Here is a 9,605-nt window from a genome sequence, read left to right as displayed (position 1 = left end):
GGTCTGTGGTCAGTTTGAACTAGGAAGTGAGTCCCAAAGAGGTATGGTCTCAGCTTCTTCAGGGACCAAACCACAGCAAAGGCCTCCCTCTCAATGGCACTCCAACGCTGCTCCCTGGGGAGTAACCTCCTGCTAATGAAAGCAAAAGGCTGGTCAAGGCCATCATCATTTGTTTGGGACAAAACTGCCCCTATCCCATGTTCAGAGGCATCTGTCTGCACAATGAACTGCTTAGAATAATCTGGAGCTTTTAGAACTGGTGCTGAGCACATTGCTTGTTTCAGGGTGTCAAAGGCCTGTTGGCATTCCACAGTCCAGTTCACTTTCTTGGGCATTTTCTTGGAGGTGAGTTCAGTGAGGGCTGTCACAATGGATCCATATCCCTTCACAAACCTCCTGTAATACCCAGTCAAGCCAAGGAATGCCCTGACTTGAGTCTGGGTTTTTGGAGCTACCCAGTCCAGAATAGTCTGGATCTTGGGTTGGAGTGGCTGAACTTGGCCTCCACCTACAAGGTGGCCCAAGTAAACCACAGTTCCCTGCCCTATCTGGCATTTGGATGCCTTGACAGAGAGGCCTGCAGATTGCAGAGCCTTCAAAACCTTCTTCAGGTGGACCAGGTGATCCTGCCAGGTGGAGCTAAAGACAGCAATATCATCAAGATAAGCTGTGCTAAAGGACTCCAAACCAGCAAGGACTTGATTCACCAACCTTTGGAAGGTGGCAGGGGCATTCTTTAAACCAAAGGGCATAACAGTAAACTGATAATGCCCATCAGGTGTGGAGAATGCTGTTTTCTCTTTTGCTCCAGGTGCCATTTTTATTTGCCAGTACCCTGCTGTCAAGTCAAAGGTACTTAAGAATTTGGCAGCACCTAATTTGTCTATGAGCTCATCAGCTCTAGGAATTGGATGAGCATCTGTCTTGGTGACAGAGTTGAGCCCTCTGTAGTCCACACAAAACCTCATCTCTTTCTTTCCATCTTTGGTGTGAGGTTTGGGGACTAAGACCACTGGGCTAGCCCAGGGGCTGTCAGAGCGCTCAATTACTCATAATTCCAGCATCTTGTGGACTTCCACCTTGATGCTTTCCTTAACATGGTCAGACTGTCTAAAAATTTTGTTTTTGACAGGCATGCTGTCTCCTGTGTCCACATCATGGGTACACAGGTGTGTCTGACCAGGGGTTAGGGAGAAGAGTTCAGGAAACTGTTGTAGGACTCTCCTACAATCAGCTTGCTGTTGGCCAGAGAGGGTGTCTGAGTAGATCACTCCATCTACTGAGCCATCTTTTGGGTCTGATGACAGAAGATCAGGGAGAGGTTCACTCTCTGCCTCCTGATCCTCGTCTGTTACCATCAACAGATTTACATCAGCCCTGTCATGGAAGAGCTTAAGGCGGTTCACATGGATCACCCTCTTGGGGCTCCTGCTTGTGCCCAGGTCCACCAGGTAGGTGACCTGACTCTTCCTCTCAAGTACTGGGTAAGGGCCACTCCATTTGTCCTGGAGTGCCCTGGGAGCCACAGGCTCCAGAACCCAGACTTTCTGCCCTGGTTGGAACTCAACCATTGCAGCCTTTTGGTCATACCAAAACTTCTGGAGCTGTTGGCTTGCCTCAAGGTTTTTGGTTGCCTTTTCCATGTACTCTGCCATTCTAGAGCGAAGGCCAAGTACATAGTCCACTATGTCTTGTTTAGGCTCATGAAGAGGTCTCTCCCAGCCTTCTTTAACAAGAGCAAGTGGTCCCCTTACAGGGTGACCAAACAGAAGTTCAAAGGGTGAGAATCCTACTCCCTTCTGTGGCACCTCTCTGTAAGCAAAGAGCAGACATGGCAAGAGGACATCCCATCTCCTTTTGAGTTTTTCTGGGAGCCCCATGATCATGCCTTTTAATGTCTTGTTGAATCTCTCAACTAAGCCATTAGTTTGTGGATGGTATGGTGTAGTGAATTTGTAAGTCACTCCACACTCATTCCACATGTGTTTTAGGTATGCTGACATGAAGTTGGTACCTCTGTCAGACACCACCTCCTTAGGGAAACCCACTCTGGTAAAGATACCAATGAGGGCCTTGGCTACTGCAGGGGCAGTAGTCGACCTAAGGGGAATAGCTTCAGGATACCTAGTAGCATGATCCACTACTACTAGGATGTACATATTTCCTGAGGCTGTGGGAGGTTCTAGTGGACCAACTATGTCCACACCCACTCTTTCAAAGGGGACCCCCACCACTGGAAGTGGAATGAGGGGGGCCTTTGGATGCCCACCTGTCTTACCACTGGATTGACAGGTGGGGCAGGAGAGGCAAAACTCCTTAACCTTCTGGGACATATTGGGCAAGTAGAAGTGGTTGACTAACCTCTCCCACGTCTTGGTTTGTCCCAAATGCCCAGCAAGGGGAATATCATGGGCTAAGGTCAGAATAAACTCTCTGAACGACTGAGGCACTACCACTCTCCTAGTGGCACCAGGTTTGGGGTCTCTGGCCTCAGTGTACAGGAGTCCATCTTCCCAATAGACCCTATGTGTTCCATTTTTCTTGCCCTTGGACTCTTCAGCAGCTTGCTGCCTAAGGCCTTCAAGAGAGGGACAGGTTTCTTGTCCCTTACACAGCTCCTCCCTTGAGGGTCCCCCTGGGCCTAAGAGCTCAACCTGATAAGGTTCAAGCTCCAAAGGCTCAGTTCCCTCAGAGGGCAGAACTTCTTCCTGAGAAGAGAGGTTCTCTTTTTCTGACTGTGTTGCAGTTGGTTTCCCAACTGACTTTCCTTTTCTCTTGGTAGGCTGGGCCTTTCTTCCAGACTCCAGCTCTACTTTTTCACCCTGTGCCTTGCATTGTGCTCTTGTTTTTACACACACCAGTTCAGGGATACCCAGCATGGCTGCATGGGTTTTTAGTTCTACCTCAGCCCATGCTGAGGACTCCAGGTCATTTCCAAGCAGACAGTCTACTGGGATGTTTGAGGAGACCACCACCTGTTTCAGGCCATTGACCCCTCCCCATTCTAAAGTTACCATTGCCATGGGATGTGCTTTAGTCTGATTGTCAGCGTTGGTGACTGTATAGGTTTTTCCAGTCAGGTATTGGCCAGGGGAAACCAGTTTCTCTGTCACCATGGTGACACTGGCACCTGTATCCCTCAGGCCCTCTACACTTGTCCCATTAATAAAGAGCTGCTGCCTGTATTTTTGCATGTTAGGCGGCCAGGCAGCTAGTGTGGCTAAATCCACCCCACCCTCAGAGACTAGAGTAGCTTCAGTGTGGACCCTGATTTGCTCTGGGCACACTGTTGATCCCACTTGGAGACTAGCCATTCCAGTGTTACCTGGATTGGAGTTTGGAGTGGAACCTTTCTTGGGACAGGCCTTGTCTCCAGTTTGGTTTCCAGACTGACTACAGTTTCGACACCAGGCCTTTTTGGGATCAAAGTTTTTACCCTTGTACCCAGGATTGTTTTGTGAAGAGGCTCTGGGCCCACCCTCCTGTGCAGGTTTTTGGGGGCCTGTAGAAGACTCTTGACTATTTTTATTTTTGGCTGTCTCACCACCTTTCCCCTGGGGAGTTTTTGTGACCCCTTTCTTTTGGTCACCCCCTGTGGAAGTTTTGGACACCCTAGTCTTGACCCAATGGTCCGCCTTCTTTCCCAATTCTTGGGGAGAAATTGGTCCTAGGTCTACCAGATGATGATGCAGTTTATCATTGAAACAATTACTTAACAGGTGTTCTTTCACAAATAAATTGTACAGCCCATCATAATTACTTACACCACTGCCTTGAATCCAACCATCTAGTGTTTTTACTGAGTAGTCTACAAAGTCAACCCAGGTCTGGCTCGAGGATTTTTGAGCCCCCCTGAATCTAATCCTATACTCCTCAGTGGAGAATCCAAAGCCCTCAATCAGGGTACCCTTCATGAGGTCATAAGATTCTGCATCTTTTCCAGAGAGTGTGAGGAGTCTATCCCTACACTTTCCTGTGAACATTTCCCAAAGGAGAGCACCCCAGTGAGATCTGTTCACTTTTCTGGTTACACAAGCCCTCTCAAAAGCTGTGAACCATTTGGTGATGTCATCACCATCTTCATATTTAGTTACAATCCCTTTAGGGATTTTCAACATGTCAGGAGAATCTCTGACCCTATTTATGTTGCTGCCACCATTGATGGGTCCTAGGCCCATCTCTTGTCTTTCCCTCTCTATGGCTAGGATCTGTCTTTCCAAAGCCAATCTTTTGGCCATCCTGGCTAACTGGATGTCCTCTTCACTGGAGTTATCCTCAGTGATTTCAGAGTTGTTGGTCCCTCCTGTGAGAGAACCAGCATCTCTGACTATTATTTGTGGAGTCAGGGCTTGAGAAGCCCTGCTCTCCCTAAGTAGGACTGGAGGGGGGGAATTTCCCTCCAAGTCACTATCTTCATCCTCTGAGTTGCCATCCTCAGAGGGGTTGGCCTTTTCAAACTCTGCCAAAAGCTCCTGGAGCTGTACTTTGGTAGGTTTGGGGCCCATTGCTATTTTCTTTAGTTTACAGAGTGACCTTAGCTCTCTCATCTGTAGATGGAGGTAAGGTGTGGTGTCGAGTTCCACCACAGTCACATCTGTGCTAGACATTTTGCTTCTAAAAGTTGGAATACTTTTTAAGAATCTAAGACTGGTTCTAGAATCTAATTCAAACTTTTACAAACTTTTAAACTCTAAAAGAAATGCTAAACAGGATCTAACACAAGGCCCTAGCAGGTCTTTTAAGAATTTAGAAAACTTTTCAAATTGCAAAAATCAATTTCTAATGACAATTTTGGAATTTGTCGTGTGATCAGATATTGGCTGAGTAGTCCAGCAAATGCAAAGTCTTGTATCCCACCGCTGATCCACCAATGTAGGAAGTTGGCTCTGTATGTGCTATTTCAAAGTAAGGAATAGCATGCACAGAGTCTAAGGGTTCCCCTTAGAGGTAAAATAGTGGTAAAAAGAGATAATACTAATGCTCTATTTTGTGGTAGTGTGGTCGAGCAGTAGGCTTATCCAAGGAGTAGTGTTAAGCATTTGTTGTACATACACAAGACAATAAATGAGGTACACACACTCAGAGACAAATCCAGCCAATAGGGTTTGTTATAGAAAAATATATTTTCTTAGTTTATTTTAAGAACCACAGGTTCAAATTTAACATGTAATATCTTGTTTGAAAGGTATTACAGGTAAGTACATTAGGAACTTTGAATCATTTCAATTGCATGTATACTTTTCAAGTTATTCACAAATAGCTATTTCAAAAGTGGACACAGTGCAATTTTCACAGTTCCTGGGGGAGGTAAGTTTTTGTTAGTTTTACCAGGTAAGTAAGACACTTACAGGGTTCAGTTCTTGGTCCAAGGTAGCCCACCGTGGGGGGTTCAGAGCAACCCCAAAGTTACCACACCAGCAGCTCAGGGCCGGTCAGGTGCAGAGTTCAAAGTGGTGCCCAAAACGCATAGGCTTCAATGGAGAGAAGGGGGTGCCCCGGTTCCGGTCTGCTTGCAGGTAAGTACCCGCGTCTTCGGAGGGCAGACCAGGGGGGTTTTGTAGGGCACCGGGGGGGACACAAGCCCACACAGAAATTTTACCCTCAGCAGCGCGGGGGCGGCCGGGTGCAGTGTTAGAACAAGCGTCGGGTTCGCAATGGAAGTCAATGAGAGATCAAGGGATCTCTTCAGCGCTGCAGGCAGGCAAGGGGGGGCTTCCTCGGGGAAACCTCCACTTGGGCAAGGGAGAGGGACTCCTGGGGGTCACTCCTGCAGTGAAAGTCCGGTCCTTCAGGTCCTGGGGGCTGCGGGTGCAGGGTCTTTTCCAGGCGTCGGGACTTAGGTTTCAGAGAGTCGCGGTCAGGGGAAGCCTCGGGATTCCCTCTGCAGGCGGCGCTGTGGGGGCTCAGGGGGGACAGGTTTTGGTACTCACAGTCGTAGAGTAGTCCGGGGGTCCTCCCTGAGGTGTTGGTTCTCCACCAGCCGAGTCGGGGTCGCCGGGTGCAGTGTTGCAAGTCTCACGCTTCTTGCGGGGAGATTGCAGGGTTCTTTAAAGCTGCTCCTTTGGATAAAGTTGCAGTCTTTTTGGAGCAGGTCCGCTGTCCTCGGGAGTTTCTTGTCATCGTCGAAGCAGGGCAGTCCTCAGAGGATTCAGAGGTCGCTGGTCCCTTTGGAAGGCGTCGCTGGAGCAGAGTTCTTTGGAAGGCAGGAGACAGGCCGGTGAGTTTCTGGAGCCAAGGCAGTTGTTGTCTTCTGGTCTTCCTCTGCAGGGGTTTTCAGCTAGGCAGTCCTTCTTCTTGTTGTTGCAGGAATCTAATTTTCTAGGGTTCAGGGTAGCCCTTAAATACTAAATTTAAGGGTGTGTTTAGGTCTGGGGGGTTAGTAGCCAATGGCTACTAGCCCTGAGGGTGGGTACACCCTCTTTGTGCCTCCTCCCAAGGGGAGGGGGTCACAATCCTAACCCTATTGGGGGAATCCTCCATCTGCAAGATGGAGGATTTCTAAAAGTTAGAGTCACCTCAGCTCAGGACACCTTAGGGGCTGTCCTGACTGGTCAGTGACTCCTCCTTGTTGCTTTCTTTGTTCCCTCCAGCCTTGCCGCCAAAAGTGGGGGCCGTGGCCGGAGGGGGCGGGCAACTCCACTAAGCTGGAGTGCCCTGCTGGGCTGTGACAAAGGGGTGAGCCTTTGAGGCTCACCGCCAGGTGTTACAGCTCCTGCCTGGGGGAGGTGTTAGCATCTCCACCCAGTGCAGGCTTTGTTACTGGCCTCAGAGTGACAAAGGCACTCTCCCCATGAGGCCAGCAACATGTCTCTAGTGTGGCAGGCTGCTGGAACCAGTCAGCCTACACAGACAGTCGGTTAAGTTTCAGGGGGCGCCTCTAAGGTGCCCTCTGGGGTGTATTTTACAATAAAATGTACACTGGCATCAGTGTGCATTTATTGTGCTGAGAAGTTTGATACCAAACTTCCCAGTTTTCAGTGTAGCCATTATGGTGCTGTGGAGTTCGTGTTTGACAAACTCCCAGACCATATACTCTTATGGCTACCCTGCACTTACAATGTCTAAGGTTTGGTTTAGACACTGTAGGGGTACCATGCTCATGCACTGGTACCCTCACCTATGGTATAGTGCACCCTGCCTTAGGGCTGTAAGGCCTGCTAGAGGGGTGACTGACCTATACTTGCATAGGCAGTGAGAGGCTGGCATGGCACCCTGAGGGGAGTGCCATGTCGACTTACTCGTTTTGTTCCCACTAGCACACACAAGCTGGCAAGCAGTGTGTCTGTGCTGAGTGAGAGGTCTCCAGGATGGCATAAGACATGCTGCAGCCCTTAGAGACCTTCCTTGGCATCAGGGCCCTTGGTACTAGAAGTACCAGTTACAAGGGACTTATCTGGATGCCAGGGTCTGCCAATTGTGGATACAAAAGTACAGGTTAGGGAAAGAACACTGGTGCTGGGGCCTGGGTAGCAGGCCTCAGCACACTTTCAATTGTAAACATAGCATCAGCAAAGGCAAAAAGTCAGGGGGCAACCATGCCAAGGAGGCATTTCCTTACACAACCCCCCCCCCAAACGAAAGAGGATGAGACTAACCTTTCCCAAGAGAGTCTTCATTTTCTAAGTGGAAGAACCTGGAAAGGCCATCTGCATTGGCATGGGCAGTCCCAGGTCTGTGTTCCACTATAAAGTCCATTCCCTGTAGGGAGATGGACCACCTCAACAGTTTAGGATTTTCACCTTTCGTTTGCATCAGCCATTTGAGAGGTCTGTGGTCAGTTTGAACTAGGAAGTGAGTCCCAAAGAGGTATGGTCTCAGCTTCTTCAGGGACCAAACCACAGCAAAGGCCTCCCTCTCAATGGCACTCCAACGCTGCTCCCTGGGGAGTAACCTCCTGCTAATGAAAGCAAAAGGCTGGTCAAGGCCATCATCATTTGTTTGGGACAAAACTGCCCCTATCCCATGTTCAGAGGCATCTGTCTGCACAATGAACTGCTTAGAATAATCTGGAGCTTTTAGAACTGGTGCTGAGCACATTGCTTGTTTCAGGGTGTCAAAGGCCTGTTGGCATTCCACAGTCCAGTTCACTTTCTTGGGCATTTTCTTGGAGGTGAGTTCAGTGAGGGCTGTCACAATGGATCCATATCCCTTCACAAACCTCCTGTAATACCCAGTCAAGCCAAGGAATGCCCTGACTTGAGTCTGGGTTTTTGGAGCTACCCAGTCCAGAATAGTCTGGATCTTGGGTTGGAGTGGCTGAACTTGGCCTCCACCTACAAGGTGGCCCAAGTAAACCACAGTTCCCTGCCCTATCTGGCATTTGGATGCCTTGACAGAGAGGCCTGCAGATTGCAGAGCCTTCAAAACCTTCTTCAGGTGGACCAGGTGATCCTGCCAGGTGGAGCTAAAGACAGCAATATCATCAAGATAAGCTGTGCTAAAGGACTCCAAACCAGCAAGGACTTGATTCACCAACCTTTGGAAGGTGGCAGGGGCATTCTTTAAACCAAAGGGCATAACAGTAAACTGATAATGCCCATCAGGTGTGGAGAATGCTGTTTTCTCTTTTGCTCCAGGTGCCATTTTTATTTGCCAGTACCCTGCTGTCAAGTCAAAGGTACTTAAGAATTTGGCAGCACCTAATTTGTCTATGAGCTCATCAGCTCTAGGAATTGGATGAGCATCTGTCTTGGTGACAGAGTTGAGCCCTCTGTAGTCCACACAAAACCTCATCTCTTTCTTTCCATCTTTGGTGTGAGGTTTGGGGACTAAGATCACTGGGCTAGCCCAGGGGCTGTCAGAGCGCTCAATTACTCCCAATTCCAGCATCTTGTGGACTTCCACCTTGATGCTTTCCTTAACATGGTCAGACTGTCTAAAAATTTTGTTTTTGACAGGCATGCTGTCTCCTGTGTCCACATCATGGGTACACAGGTGTGTCTGACCAGGGGTTAGGGAGAAGAGTTCAGGAAACTGTTGTAGGACTCTCCTACAATCAGCTTGCTGTTGGCCAGAGAGGGTGTCTGAGTAGATCACTCCATCTACTGAGCCATCTTTTGGGTCTGATGACAGAAGATCAGGGAGAGGTTCACTCTCTGCCTCCTGATCCTCATCTGTTACCATCAACAGATTTACATCAGCCCTGTCATGGAAGAGCTTAAGGCGGTTCACATGGATCACCCTCTTGGGGCCCCTGCTTGTGCCCAGGTCCACCAGGTAGGTGACCTGACTCTTCCTCTCAAGTACTGGGTAAGGGCCACTCCATTTGGCCTGGAGTGCCCTGGGAGCCACAGGCTCCAGAACCCAGACTTTCTGCCCTGGTTGGAACTCAACCATTGCAGCCTTTTGGTCATACCAAAACTTCTGGAGCTGTTGGCTTGCCTCAAGGTTTTTGGTTGCCTTTTCCATGTACTCTGCCATTCTAGAGCGAAGGCCAAGTACATAGTCCACTATGTCTTGTTTAGGCTCATGAAGAGGTCTCTCCCAGCCTTCTTTAACAAGAGCAAGTGGTCCCCTTACAGGGTGACCAAACAGAAGTTCAAAGGGTGAGAATCCTACTCCCTTCTGTGGCACCTCTCTGTAAGCAAAGAGCAGACATGGCAAGA

This window comes from Pleurodeles waltl, chromosome 1_2 (assembly GCF_031143425.1).
Source record: "Pleurodeles waltl isolate 20211129_DDA chromosome 1_2, aPleWal1.hap1.20221129, whole genome shotgun sequence".
In the NCBI taxonomy this organism is placed as follows: domain Eukaryota; kingdom Metazoa; phylum Chordata; class Amphibia; order Caudata; family Salamandridae; genus Pleurodeles; species Pleurodeles waltl.
This window is presented reverse-complemented; position numbering follows the sequence as displayed.